This window comes from Coregonus lavaretus (assembly GCF_964263955.1).
Source record: "Coregonus lavaretus genome assembly, chromosome: 1".
NCBI lineage: Eukaryota > Metazoa > Chordata > Actinopteri > Salmoniformes > Salmonidae > Coregonus > Coregonus lavaretus.
The window spans coordinates 18,007,631-18,023,009 of NC_139988.1; the positions used below are offsets into that span (position 1 = coordinate 18,007,631).

Consider the following 15,379-nt stretch of genomic DNA (forward strand, 5'->3'; position numbering starts at 1 on the left):
TTCATCCCAGCCTATGCCAACCTCCAGTCCCTCGACTTCCTGGCGCTGACGGAAACATGGATCACCACTGAAAACACTGCTACTCCTACTGCTCTCTCCTCGTCTGACCATGTGTTCTCGCATACCCCGAGAGCATCTGGTCAGAGGGGTGGTGGTACAGGAATCCTCATCTCTCCCAAGTGGACATTCTCAATTTTTCCCCTAACCCATCTGTCTATCTCCTCATTTGAATTCCATGCTGTCACAGTCACTAGCCCATTTAAGCTTAATATCCTTGTCATCTATCGCCCTCCAGGTTCCCTTGGAGAGTTCATCAATGAGCTTGACGCCTTGATAAGTTCCTTCCCTGAGGATGGCTCACCCCTCACAGTTTTGGGGGATTTCAACCTCCCTATGTCCACATTTGACTCATTTCTCTCTGCCTCCTTCTTTCCACTCCTCTCCTCTTTTGACCTCACCCTCTCACCGTCCCCCCCTACTCACAAGGCAGGCAATACGCTTGACCTCATCTTCACTAGATGCTGCTCCTCTACTAATCTCACTGCAACTCCCCTCCATGTCTCCGACCACTACTTTGTTTCCTTTTCTCTCTCGCTCTCCTCCCACACTACTCACTCTGCCCCTACACAGATGGTAATGCGCCGCCGCAACCTTCGCTCTCTCTCTCCCACTACTCTCTCCTCTTCCATCCTATCATCTCTTCCCTCTGCTCAATCCTTCTCCCTCCAATCTCCTGATTCTGCCTCCTCAACCCTCCTCTCCTCCCTTTCTGCATCCTTTGACTCTCTGTGTCCCCTATCCTCCCGGCCGGCTCGGTCCTCCCCTCCAGCTCCGTGGCTTGATGACTCATTGCGAGCTCACAGAACAGAGCTCCGGGCAGCGGAGCGGAAATGGAAGAAAACTAAACTCCCTGCCGACCTGGCATCTTTTCACTCCCTCCTCTCTACATTTTCTTCATCTGTTTCTGCTGCTAAGGCCACCTTCTACCACTCTAAATTCCAAGCATCTGCCTCTAACCCTAGGAAGCTCTTTGCCACATTTTCCTCCCTCCTGAATCCTCCCCCCCCCCCCCCCCCTCCTCTCTCTCTGTGGATGACTTCGTCAACCACTTTGAAAAGAAGGTTGACGACATCCGATCCTCGTTTGTTAAGTCTAATGACACTGCTGGTCCTGCTCACACTGCCCTACCCTATGCTTTGACTTCTTTCTCCCCTCTCTCTCCAGATAAAATCCTGCGACTTGTGACTGCAGGCCGCCCAACAACCTGCCCGCTTGACCCCATCCCCTCCTCCCTTCTCCAGACCATCTCCGGTGACCTTCTCCCCTACCTCACCTCGCTGATCAACTCATCCTTGACCGCTGGCCATGTCCCTTCCGTCTTCAAGAGAGCGAGAGTTGCTCCCCTTCTCAAAAAACCAACACTCGACCCCACTGATGTCAACAACTACAGACCAGTATCCCTTCTTTCTTTTCTTTCCAAAACTATTGAGCGTGCCGTCTTTAGCCAACTCTCTTGCTATCTCTCTCAGAATGACCTTCTTGATCCAAACCAATCAGGTTTCAGGACTGGTCATTCAACTGAGACTGCTCTTCTCTGTGTCACGGAGACTCTCCGCACTGCTAAAGCTAACTCTCTCTCCTCTGCTCTTGTCCTTCTAGACCTGTCTGCTGCCTTTGATACTGTGAACCATCAGATCCTCCTCTCCACCCTCTCCGAGCTGGGCATCTCCGGCGCGGCTCACTCCTGGATTGCGTCCTACCTGACCGGTCGCTCCTACCAAGTGGCGTGGCGAGAAGCTGTCTCCGCACCACGTGCTCTCACCACTGGTGTCCCCCAGGGCTCAGTTCTAGGCCCTCTCCTTTTCTCCCTATACACCAAGTCACTTGGCTCTGTCATATCCTCACATGGCCTTTCCTATCATTGCTACGCTGACGATACACAACTAATCTTCTCCTTTCCCCCTTCTGATAACCAGGTGGCGAATCGCATCTCTGCATGTCTGGCAGACATATCAGTATGGATGACGGATCACCACCTCAAGCTGAACCCTGGCAAGACGGAGCTGCTCTTCCTCCCGGGGAAGGACTGCCCGTTCCATGATCTCGCCATCACGGTTGACAACTCCGCTGTGTCCTCCTCCCAGAGTGCGAAGAGCCTAGGCGTGACCCTGGACAACACCCTGTCGTTCTCCGCCAACATCAAGGCGGTGACCCGCTCCTGCAGGTTCATGCTTTACAACATTCGGAGAGTACGACCCTGCCTTACACAGGAAGCGGCACAGGTCCTAATCCAGGCACTTGTCATCTCCCGGCTGGATTACTGCAACTCGCTGTTGGCTGGCCTCCCTGCCTGTGCCATTAAACCCCTACAACTCATCCAGAATGCCGCAGCCCGTCTGGTGTTCAACCTTCCCAAGTTCTCTCACGTCACCCCCCTCCTCCGCACACTCCACTGGCTTCCAGTTGAAGCTCGCATCCGCTACAAGACCATGGTGCTTGCCTATGGAGCAGTGAGGGGAACGGCACCTCTGTACCTTCAGGCTCTGATCAGTCCCTACACCCAAACGAGGGCATTGCGTTCATCCACCTCTGGCCTGCTGGCTCCCCTTCCTCTGCGGAAGCATAGTTCCCGCTCAGCCCAGTCAAAACTGTTCGCTGCTCTGGCACCCCAATGGTGGAACAAGCTCCCTCACGACGCCAGGACAGCGGAGTCACTCACCACCTTCCGGAGACATTTGAAACCCCACCTCTTTAAGGAATACCTGGGATAGGATAAAGTAATCCTTCTACCCCCCCCCCCCCCCCCCCCCCCCCAAATTGTAAAGTGGTTATCCCACTGGCTATAGGGTGAACGCACCAATTTGTGAGTCGCTCTGGCTAAGAGCGTCTGCTAAATGACGTTAATGTGCCCTTGAGCAAGGCACTTAACCCTAATTGCTCCTGTAAGTCGCTCTGGATAAGAGCGTCTGCTAAATGACTAAAATGTAAATGTAAATGTAAGATTGTAGACCTACCTGTAGAAACAAGGCTGGAATGGGCTACAAGACCATCGCCAAGCAGCTTGGTGAGAAGGTGACAACAGTTGGTGCGATTATTCGCAAATGGAAGAAACACCAAAGAACTGTCAATCTCCCTCGGCCTGGGGCTCCATGCAATATCTCACCTCGTGGAGTTGCAATGATCATGAGAACGGTGAGGAATCAGCCCAGAACTACACGTGAGGATCTTGTCAATGATCTCAAGGCAGCTGGGACCATAGTCACCAAGAAAACAATTGGTAACACACTACGCTGTGAATGACTGAAATCCTGCAGCGCCCGCAAGGTCCCCCTGCTCAAGAAAGCACATATACAGGCCCGTCTGAAGTTTGCCAATGAACATCTGAATGATTCAGAGGAGAACTGGGTGAAAGTGTTGTGGTCAGATGAGACCAAAATGGAGCTCTTTGGCATCAACTCAACTCGCCGTGTTTGGAGGAGGAGGAATGCTGCCTATGACCCCAAGAACACCATCCCCACCGTCAAACATGGAGGTGGAAACATTATGCTTTGGGGGTGTTTTTCTGCTAAGGGGACAGGACAACTTCACCGCATCAAAGGGACGATGGACGGGGCCATGTACCGTCAAATCTTGGGTGAGAACCTCCTTCCCTCAGCCAGGGCATTGAAAATGGGTCGTGGATGGGTATTCCAGCATGACAATAACCCAAAACACACGGCCAAGGCAACAAAGGAGTGGCTCAAGAAGCAGCGCATTAAGGTCCTGGAGTGGCCTAGCCAGTCTCCAGACCTTAATCCCATAGGAAATCTGTGGAGGGAGCTGAAGGTTCGAGTTGCCAAACATCAGGCTCGAAACCTTAATGACTTGGAGAAGATCTGCAAAGAGGAGTGGGACAAACTCCCTCCTGAGATGTGTGCAAACCTGGTGGCCAACTACAAGAAACGTCTGACCTCTGTGATTGCCAACAAGGGTTTTGCCACCAAGTACTCAGTCATGTTTTGCAGAGGGGTCAAATACTTATTTCCCTCATTAAAATGCAAATCAATTTATAACATTTTTGACATGCGTTTTTCTGGATTTTTTTGTTGTTATTCTGTCTCTCACTGATCAAATAAACCTACCATTAAAATTATAGACTGATCATTTCTTTGTCAGTGGGCAAACGTACAAAATCAGCAGGGGATCAAATACTTTTTTCCCTCACTGTACATTCATGGAAGTTACAATTTATCTGCAATATCAAAGCTGATCTACACCCTACATTTTAAAAAACGAATTATGTTGGTGCTATCGGATCTTCTCCAAGGGACAAACCTTGGGGTCGGTTTGAATCAACTTTATTAATCCCACAAGGAGAATTTGGATCTGTCACCAGTAAGAAAAATACCACAACAACATAAACATGCATAATCAGAAACTGGAAATCCCAACTGACATTTTCAACTGATAGTGGTCATTCCTACACAAGTTTTAAAAGCTATGAATTCTCATAGTTCATTCAAGATTATGTGGACTGTACACTTGAATGACCAAGAATGAGCACTGAATTACCATAGCAGTTATCCTCAGAATATGTCGAATCCGGAGACGATATGAAATGTTGGAAACACAGAAATATTACATGTATGTGATGCGGGCGGACCACTTTGACCTCTGAACCAGACCAGAGGGGTATACTACAACGCAGGTTCAATGAGTTAGCCAGCTAACTTGAATAAACGACCCAAAATAACTATTGATTTTCTGGTTCCTTAAGAACTTATGTGTTTTTGGTTGTTGAGTCAATTAGACCAAGCCCATTTCAAGCTTATCTTTCTAAAAAAAGTAAATGTTACTTCAGAACATTTAGGCAAGTTAGCTGACTAACTCATTGACCCTGCTTTGTAGTATACCCATCTGCTGTGAACCAGTTGGTTCATTTGCTCATCTCTGAGGTCAACAGAGGGTAGAGGTCAACATTACTGTGACCTGCTGTCAGATTCACATGTTGATCCTCTGATGGAAATAGTTCTGCGGCAGGGTAGCACTGACCTGACAGAGAAAGAGTTACGTCTAGAGAGATAATACCCCTCTCTCATTCACTCTTGCCCTGAAAACACATGAAATAACAGCCATGCAATGTTGATATAAGTCAAACTGAATCATAAAGATCTGCACAATATTGTAAATGTAATAAAGTAATGAAATAAGGACACACCAGTACAGTGGCTCTTAAAACATGTGCTCAATTGAATTTATGATGAACTGTTCTATGTCCATGTGCTGTAGTGCTGTAGATAAAATACATGCCAACACTGTCTGTGTAATTGGGGAAGCTAACCTGATCCATATCAGATGATTTGGCTCCATATACAGTGCCTTCAAAAACTATTCACACCCCTTGACTTTTTTCACATTTTGTTGTGTTACAGCCTAAATTTAAAATTGATAAAATTGAGAATTTGTCACTGGCCTACACACAATACTCCATAATGTCGAAGTGGAATTTTGTTTTTAGAAATATTTAATAATTCATTAAAAATGAAAAGATGAAATGTCTTGAGTCAAGTATTCAACCCTTTGTTGTGGCAAGCCTAAATAAGTTCAGGAGAAAAAATGTGCTTAACAAGTCACATAATAAGTTGCATGGACTCACTCGGTGTGCAATAATAGTGATTAACATGATTTTTGAATGACTATCTCATCTCTGTACCCCACACATACAATTATCTGTAAGGTCCCTCAGTCGAGCAGTGAATTTCAAACAGAATCAACCACAAAGACCAGGGAGGTTTTCCAATGGTTCGCAAAGGGCACTTTTTGGTAGACAGGTAAAAAAAAAAGAAGCTGTGAAGTTATTAATTACACTTTGGATGGTGTATCAATACACCCAGTCACTACAAAGATACAGGCATCCTTCCTTACTCAGTTGAGAGGAAAGAAACCGCTCAGGGATTTCACCATGAGGCCAATTGTCACGATCGTCAGGGAGAGAAGTAGACCAATGCGCAGCGTGTTGAACGAACATGTTTAGACTTTATTTAATTAAAGCACGAACAACACAATAAACGACTCGTAACGTCCAACGGTAACAAAGACCGACACGGAACAAAAACCCACAAACACAAAGGGAAAACAGACAGTTTAAATATGGCTCCCAATCAGAGACAACCAGCCAACAGCTGACACTCGTTGCCTCTGATTGGGAGTCACTCAGGCAAAACATAGAAATAGACGAACTAGAACCCCCAACATAGAAACACACCACATAGAACAAACACACCCTGGCTCAACAACTAGAGTCCCATAGCCAGGGTGTGACAGTACCCCCCCCTAAAGGCGCGGACTGCGACCGCGCCTCAAAAAGAGCAAAACAGGGGAGGGCTGGGTGGGCATACCTCCTCGGCGGCGGTTCTGGCTCCGGGCTTGACCCCCACTCCTTCTCTAACCCCCCAAAGTACCCCTGGTCCGGTCTGGCCCTGCTGACCAGAGCTGAACTGAACACTGGTGGAGCGGATTGCTCTAGCTCCGGCGTGACGCAGCACCTGACCGGTGCCGGACCCGCCACCGGTGGAACAGGCACGGGCCGTGCCGGACTGACGACGCACACCACTGGCTTGGTGTGGGGAGCAGGAGCGGGCCGAGCCGGGCTGACGAAACGCACCACTGACTTGGTGCGGGGAGCAGGAGCGGGCCGAACCGGGCTGACGAAGCGCACCACTGACTTGGTGCGGGGAGCAGGAACGGGCCGTGCCGGGCTGACGACGCGCACCACTGACTTGGTGCGGGGAGCAGGAACGGGCCGGACAGGGCTGACGAAACGCACCACTGACTTGGTGCGGGGAGCAGGAATGGGCCGGACTGGGCTGGCGACGCGCACCACAGACTTGGTGCGGAGAGCAGGAACGGGCCGGACAGGGCTGATGAAACGCACCACAGACTTGGTACGGAGAGCAGGAACGGGCCGGACAGGGCTGACGAAACGCACCACAGACTTGGTGCGGGGAGCAGGAATGGGCCGGGCCGAGCTGGCGATGCGCACCGTAGACTTGGTGCGAGTGGCAGGAACAGGCCGGACCGTACTGGGAACACACACCACTGGCCCTCCGTGGGGATCAGGAACAGGCCGGACTGGACTGGCAACACACGCCAGTACCTCTCGCCGTGCCTCTACATCTTCCACCCCCTCTTCGACCAGTGGCCCCCGTAACCTGGCGGCCTCCTCTGCCAATCCGCTGGGCCGCTCTGCCGCGGTCTCCTGCTGGCCCGTCGTCCACGGCGTTAGCCCCCCCCCTAAAAAATTTCTGAGGGTCTCTCTTCCCCGTGGGCCAGGCCTCTATATTTCTCGCCCAACTCTCGCTCTCCTGCTTCCAACTCCAGCCATTCTGCTCCTCCTTTGGCTTGACCCAGTCGAGACTCTTCCTCCACTGTTCCCAAGTCCACCCTCTCTGCTCCTCACTAGGCTTGACCCAGTCGAGGTTGCCACGGAGATCTGCTAGCGATCTCCCTGGTGATGGTTCCTGGACACGGTGCTTGGTCCAGTCTTGGTGGGTTTTTCTGTCACGATCGTCAGGGAGAGAAGTAGACCAATGCGCAGCGTGTTGAACGAACATGTTTAGACTTTATTTAATTAAAGCACGAACAACACAATAAACGACTCGTAACGTCCAACGGTAACAAAGACCAACACGGAACAAAAACCCACAAACACAAAGGGAAAACAGACAGTTTAAATATGGCTCCCAATCAGAGACAACCAGCCAACAGCTGACACTCGTTGCCTCTGATTGGGAGTCACTCAGGCAAAACATAGAAATAGACGAACTAGAACCCCCAACATAGAAACACACCACATAGAACAAACACACCCTGGCTCAACAACTAGAGTCCCATAGCCAGGGTGTGACACCAATGGTGACTATAAAACAGTTAGAGTTTATTGGCTGTGATGGGAGAAAAAAGAGGATGCATCAACAACATTGTAGTTTTTACACAATACTAACCTAAATGACAGAGCGAAAAGAAGGAAACCTGTACAGAATTAAAATATTCCAAAACATGCATCCTGTTTGCAATAAGGCACTAAAGTAAAACTGCAATAAATGTGGTTAAGAATTAACTTTATGTTCTGAATACAAAGCATTATGTTTGGGCCAAATACAACACAACACATCACTGAGTACCACTTCATATTTTCAAGCATGTTGGTGGCTGCATCATGTTATGGGCATGCTTGTCATCGGCAAGGACTAGGGAGTTTTTTAGGATAAAAATAAACGGAATAGAGCTAAGCATAGGCAAAATCCTAGAGGAAAACCTGTTTCAGTCTGCTTTCCAACAGACACTGGGTGACAAATTAACCTTTCAGCAGGACAATAACCTAAAACACAAGGCAAAATATGCACTGGAGTTGCTTACCAAGACGGCATTGAATGTTCCTGAGTGGCCTAGTTACAGTTTTGTCTTAAAATTGGCTTGAGAATCTATGGCAATACTTGAAAATGGCTGTCTAGCAATGATCAACAAACAATTTGACAGAGCTTGAAGAATAATGTGCAAATATTGTACAATCCAGGTGTGCAAAGCTCTTAGAGACATACCCAGAAAGACTCACAGCTGTAATCACTACCAAAGGTGATTCTAACATGTATTGACTCAGGGGGTTGAATACTTATGTAATCAAGATGGTGTTTTATTTTGTAGATTTTTACAAATGTTATAATTGTGTAGATTGTTGATTTTAAAAAAGACAATTAAATCCATTTTAATCCCACCTTTTAACAACAATATTTGGAAAAAAATCAAGGGTGTGAATACTTTCTAAAGGCACTGTAAAACTATGCAAAGGTATCAGTGTTCAATGTTTAAGTGTACCCGACCCCAATGCACTGATCATGTGTAGTTTGACATGAAAGCAGTACACAATGGGGAAGTTTACTGGTTGCCTAAAGTTAGTCCTGGACTACAGATTAAGCCTAAACCCAGTCCTGGACTACAAATTAAGACTGAACCTAGTCCTGGACTACAGATTAAGCCTAAACCTAGTCCTAGACTACAGATTAAGCCTAGTCCTAAAGTTTTCTCCATCAAAAATGCTTTTTGGTCCAGGATTAGGCTTAATCTGTGTCTGGGAAACTGCCCCCTAAAATACTATATATACATACAGTGAGGGAAAAAAGTATTTGATCCCCTGCTGATTTTGTACGTTTGCCCACTGACAAAGAAATTATCAGTCTATAATTTTAATGGTAGGTTTATTTGAACAGTGAGACACAGAATAACAACAAAAATAATCCAGAAAAACGCATGTCAAAAATGTTATAAATTGATTTGCATTTTAATGAGGGAAATAAGTATTTGACCCCTCTGCAAAACATGACTGAGTACTTGGTGGCAAAACCCTTGTTGGCAATCACAGAGGTCAGACGTTTCTTGTAGTTGGCCACCAGGTTTGCACACATCTCAGGAGGGATTTTGTACCACTCCTCTTTGCAGATCTTCTCCAAGTCATTAAGGTTTCGAGGCTGACGTTTGGCAACTCAAACCTTCAGCTCCCTCCACAGATTTTCTATGGGATTAAGGTCTGGAGACTGGCTAGGCCACTCCAGGACCTTAATGCGCTGCTTCTTGAGCCACTCCTTTGTTGCCTTGGCCGTGTGTTTTGGGTTATTGTCATGCTGGAATACCCATCCACGACCCATTTTCAATGCCCTGGCTGAGGGAAGGAGGTTCTCACCCAAGATTTGACGGTACATGGCCCGTCCATCGTCCCTTTGATGCGGTGAAGTTGTCCTGTCCCCTTAGCAGAAAAACACCCCCAAAGCATAATGTTTCCACCTCCATGTTTGACGGTGGGGATGGTGTTCTTGGGGTCATAGGCAGCATTCCTCCTCCTCCAAACACGGCGAGTTGAGTTGATGCCAAAGAGCTCCATTTTGGTCTCATCTGACCACAACACTTTCACCCAGTTCTCCTCAGAATCATTCAGATGTTCATTGGCAAACTTCAGACGGGCCTGTATATGTGCTTTCTTGAGCAGGGGGACCTTGCGGGCGCTGCAGGATTTCAGTCATTCACAGCGTAGTGTGTTACCAATTGTTTTCTTGGTGACTATGGTCCCAGCTGCCTTGAGATCATTGACAAGATCCTCACGTGTAGTTCTGGGCTGATTCCTCACCGTTCTCATGATCATTGCAACTCCACGAGGTGAGATCTTGCATGGAGCCCCAGGCCGAGGGAGATTGACAGTTCTTTTGTGTTTCTTCCATTTGCGAATAATCGCACCAACTGTTGTCACCTTCTCACCAAGCTGCTTGGCGATGGTCTTGTAGCCCATTCCAGCCTTGTGTAGGTCTACAATCTTGTCCCTGACATCCTTGGAGAGCTCTTTGGTCTTGGCCATGGTAGAGAGTTTGGAATCTGATTGATCGATTGCTTCTGTGGACAGGTGCATTTTATACAGGTAACAAACTGAGATTAGGAGCACTCCCTTTAAGAGTGTGCTCCTAATCTCAGCTCGTTACCTGTATAAAAGACACCTGGGAGCCAGAAATCTTTCTGATTGAGAGGGGGTCAAATACTTATTTCCCTCATTAAAATGCAAATCAATTTATAAAATTTTTGACATACGTTTTTCTGGATTTTTTTGTTGTTATTCTGTCTCTCACTGTTCAAATAAACCTACCATTAGAATTATAGACTGATCATTTCTTTGTCAGTGGGCAAACGTACAAAATCAGCAGGGGATCAAATACTTTTTTCCCTCACTGTAACTATTTGTGGAGGTTACTGAAACTTTTACGTTGGTCTGCTTTCAGACTAATATTAAGAGATATGCTGAATAACTACTCAGAGAGAAGATTACAGATGACACAGTGATTAGTGTGGAAAGCAAAGCCAGTAGGCTAGTGCCCCCTCATGGAAATGAGACTAGTTTCAGACATCTATATCTATCTGCACTTGTTTTTTATAACTGTAGTGAGCGCACTTCCAGATATCAACATCTGTTCTCAGAACTGTGAATATTCACTTGACTTGTAAGAGGTATTCTACTGGCCATTGCCTCTTTGATGTCAATAGATTATGTTCATAGAGACACCTTTCAATACCCTAATGTTAAATTATAAACTGGTTGGTTAGAGCCCTGAACGCTGATTGTCTGAAGGCCGTTATATATGAGACTGTATACCATGGGTATGCCAAAACATTTATTTGTACTGTTCTAATTACATTTGTAACCAGTTTATAATAGCAATAACGCACCTCGGGGGTTTATGGTATATGGCCAAGATTTCTGGCTCCCAGGTGTATTTTATACAGGTAACGAGCTGAGATTAGGAGCACACTCTTAAAGGGAGTGCTCTTAATCTCAGTTTGTTACCTGTATAAAAGACACCTGTCCACTGAAGCAATCAATCAATCAGATTCCAAACTCTCCACCATGGCCAAGACCAAAGAGCTCTCCAAGGATGTCAGGGACAAGATTGTAGACCTACACAAGGCTGGAATGGGCTACAAGACCATCGCCAAGCAGCTTGGTGAGAAGGTGACAACAGTTGGTGCGATTATTCGCAAATGGAAGAAACAAGAACTGTCAATCTCCCTCTGCCTGGGGCTCCATGCAAGATCTCACCTCGTGGAGTTGCAATGATCATGAGAACGGTGAGGAATTAGCCCAGAACTACACGGGAGGATCTTGTCAATGATCTCAAGGCAGCTGGGACCATAGTCACCAAGAAAACAATTGGCAGCGCCCGCAAGGTCCCTCTGCTCAAGAAAGCACATATACAGGCCCGTCTGAAGTTTGCCAATGAACATCTGAATGATTCAGAGGAGAACTGGGTGAAAGTGTTGTGGTCAGATGAGACCAAAATCGAGCTCTTTGGCATCAACTCAACTCGCCGTGTTTGGAGGAGGAGGAATGCTGCCTATGACCCCAAGAACACCATCCCCACCGTCAAACATGGAGGTGGAAACATTATGCTTTGGGGGTGTTTTTCTGCTAATGGGACAAGACAACTTCTCTGCATCAAAGGGACGATGGACGGGGCCATGTACTGTCAAATCTTGGGTGAGAACCTCCTTCCCTCAGCCAGGGCATTGAAAATGGGTCATGGATGGGTATTCCAGCATGACAATGACCCAAAACACACGGCCAAGGCAACAAAGGAGTGGGTCAAGAAGAAGCACATTAAGGTCCTGGAGTGGCCTAGCCAGTCTCCTGACCTTAATCCCATAGAAAATATGTGGAGGGAGCTGAAGGTTCGAGTTGCCAAATGTCAGCCTCGAAACCTTAATGACTTGGAGAAAATCTGCAAAGAGGAGTGGTACAAAATCCCTCCTGAGATGTGTGCAAACCTGGTGGCCAACTACAAGAAACGTCTGACCTCTGTGATTGCCAACAAGGGTTTTGACACCAAGTACTAAGTCATGTTTTGCAGAGGGGTCAAATACTTATTTCCCTCATTAAAATGCAAATCAATTTATAACATTTTTGACATGCGTTTTTCTGGATTATTTTTGTTGTTATTCTGTCTCTCAGTGTTCAAATAAACCTACCATTAAAATTATAGACTGATCATGTCTTTGTCAGTGGGCAAACGTACAAAATCAGCAGGGGATCAAATACTTTTTTCCCTCACTGTAAAATTCTAAAATGGCATACATTATCATTATACAAACTAAATTAACTATTTTACAACAATGTGACTCCTTTGTGACCAAAGAGGGGAGATGGCAACCTGGCTTTAACACACCTGCAGAAGTCAACGTCAGGGTAGTTGGAATACATTGACTTCCTAGAGTTGAGTAAGGGGAAGGTACAGAGGAAGGCATTGGCCAATAGACAGGGTGATGGAGTGGTCCATCCCTTCTTTAAGGAGAGGGATCGGCTGGGGAAAAGACAAGTGATTACTTATTTTCAATGTTTTTATTGTCATTTTATACGATTTAGTTCATAGTTCATCTAATTTATTTATTTTTCTTCCCCATGGGAGAGGAAATCATGTTTAAACTGACAATAATAATGACAGTAAAGAGCAGAACTGTGGAAAAGACAAGAAGTGATTTCTTGACTCGCGTTTACATTTTTATTTGTCAATTAGCAGACGCTGTTATCCAGAGCGATTTACAGTTAGCACTTGACTCAGACTTACTTGATTTATTAGTGGAGTAAATGTGGAGTAGTGGACTAAATGGCCAAAGGGGTGATTCATTAGTTTGGTCATATAAAGCTGCAGTCTGCGATTCCAAAAACTACAAACCAGGGTCTGTGTCTGCTCCTAAGCCATGGTGATAGATTGGTTCATTCATTCCTTAAAGGAGAATTTCACCTAAAATACAGAATTTCTTAAGTGATTCCTTACATTGAAACTAGTTCAGTGGAGTTTGCCCTCTCCCTCCCTGTAGTGGAGACAGATACAAAAAACGGGTCCCGTGACTCGTGACTAACTGGATGCAGGCCTCTCTCTACTCCACTGTGAGGGAATGGCTATTTCAGGAATCTGCAAAATGTGGACAAATACATTGTTTTATAGAAAGCCTATGGCCGAATTAGCTATTTTTCTCAAAATGACTATTGGTTGTGGGTCAGGAAATTTGTAACAACTGAGCATGTGCTCTCTTTGGGGAATCCCTGCTATGTAATATGACACAATATGCCCTTACTTTTTGGTGGGAGAAGGAGCTGGTTCGAAAGTTGAGCGAGTTATCATAGGTCCTGTCAGTTCTGAAAAGTGGAAATCTGAAGAGAGGGCAGCAAGAGCGAGCTGGTCCCTGGCTGCAGTTTATATAGGACATCTAGGGAAGGTGGCACAATTTCACAGTTTTCCAGTAAAAGAGATGCAGAAGATGGTTAGTACCAATAAAAAAATTGTGATCACGTGAAAACATCTGGATAGTGTTTGGGCTAATGTGAAAACATAAAACCTACAAATGGTAAGGTTTATGATACGCAATCATTCAATACAGTAAATGTACTCGTTGGATAACTGTCCATAGGGCCCAGCTGGAACAAGGTTGCGTCTCCAGTGTATTTTTGGGATACTATTTTTTTGTGGGCATCAAAATCGCTGTGGTCCCGAAAGCAAACTAATTGCTCCTCATCATCTTAAGCTCCTCCATTTCTATTACAATTGGAGTCATGTCATTTACATTTGAGTCATTTAGCAGACGCTGTTATCCAGAGTGATTTACAGGAGCAATTAGGGTTAAGTGCCTTGCTCAAGGGCACAGATAGATTTTTCATCTAGTCAGCTCGGGGATTCGAACCAGCAACCTTTTGGTTAATGGCCCAACCTCTTAACTGCTAGACCGCCTGCCATCAAATTCTCTGCAGCATAATCATTCTTCATGTGTCTGCATCGGAGCACAGTTACCACAACTGCACCACCAATCTGCGTTCATTCTGGGGATGGGATGGGGCCGTCGTCCCGCTGCGGCCTTGGTGGCTAGAGCCGCGGCGGCCATCTGAAGCTCAATTTGCCTCAATTCTTCATCAGAATACTCAGGCTCAAATAAATACGGTTCGACAACCGTCGGCTCCTCTCCAGTAGTCTTCTTCATCACTTGCAAGTCTTTCGTCGTTGTAAGTTGTTTTTTGTATGACAACTAACGTAGGCTACTTCAAGCTCCAAATAAGGGAATATCGTGTCCTTTTACGTGGCAGGGTTTCCCTGAAACAGCCATTCTGAAACAGCCATTCCCTCACAGCGGAGCAGAGCAAGGGGCCTGCAGCCAGATACTTCACGTGACCCATTTCTTTTCAGCTGTCTCACTTCTACACTACAGGGAGAGAGAGAGGGAGAGAGCAAACTCCACTGAACTAGTTTCAATGTATGGAATCACTTGGGAAATTCTGGATTTTAGGTCAACTTCTCCTTTAAGGAGAAGGATCGGCTTTGGGAAAAGACAAGGCTGTGTCTGAAATGGCATCCTATGGCTCTGGTCATAAGTAGTGCACTATATAGGGAATAGGGTGCCATTTTGGAAGTAGACAAGGAATTGATTAAGAGACGGCAAAACAATTAGTTTGGTCATTAAAGTAAACAAGGCCGCTGAATGATAATAAGTCAATTAATTCGACTAATTTAGGCCCCACTCCTGGGCTGTTCAAATCAACCAGCATAGCCACAGTCGAGGGTCATATATGCTCAAGAGAATTACCATGATTAAGTAAATTCCTTTTCCGTATTGATGGTTTTCAAATATACAAGTGGTAGTAATTTGTGGCATAAAATGTAACTGAGAAAGAGCACAGTGGTAGGATACTAATGTAGAATAGATTATGCACATCATAGGCCTGTTCTGTACTAATCGCACAAAACCTGTTACAAAGGCACCATGAGGACAGAGAATCAACCTTCTCACAAATGAAAGGTTGAAGAAAAAATGATGAAGGTAG

At 46.1% G+C, this 15,379-nt stretch overlaps 1 pseudogene across 1 annotated transcript in view; it reads right to left on the reverse strand.

Annotated features, from left to right (window-relative positions):
• LOC311123860 (poly(ADP-ribose) glycohydrolase-like) overlaps positions 1–15,379 on the reverse strand; it is a 97,341-nt pseudogene that overhangs the window by 54,276 nt on the left and 27,686 nt on the right. The window contains exon 4 of the transcript in view: positions 12,735–12,869. The product of the transcript in view is annotated as a poly(ADP-ribose) glycohydrolase-like (transcript). The remainder of the gene's footprint in view (positions 1–12,734; positions 12,870–15,379) is intronic.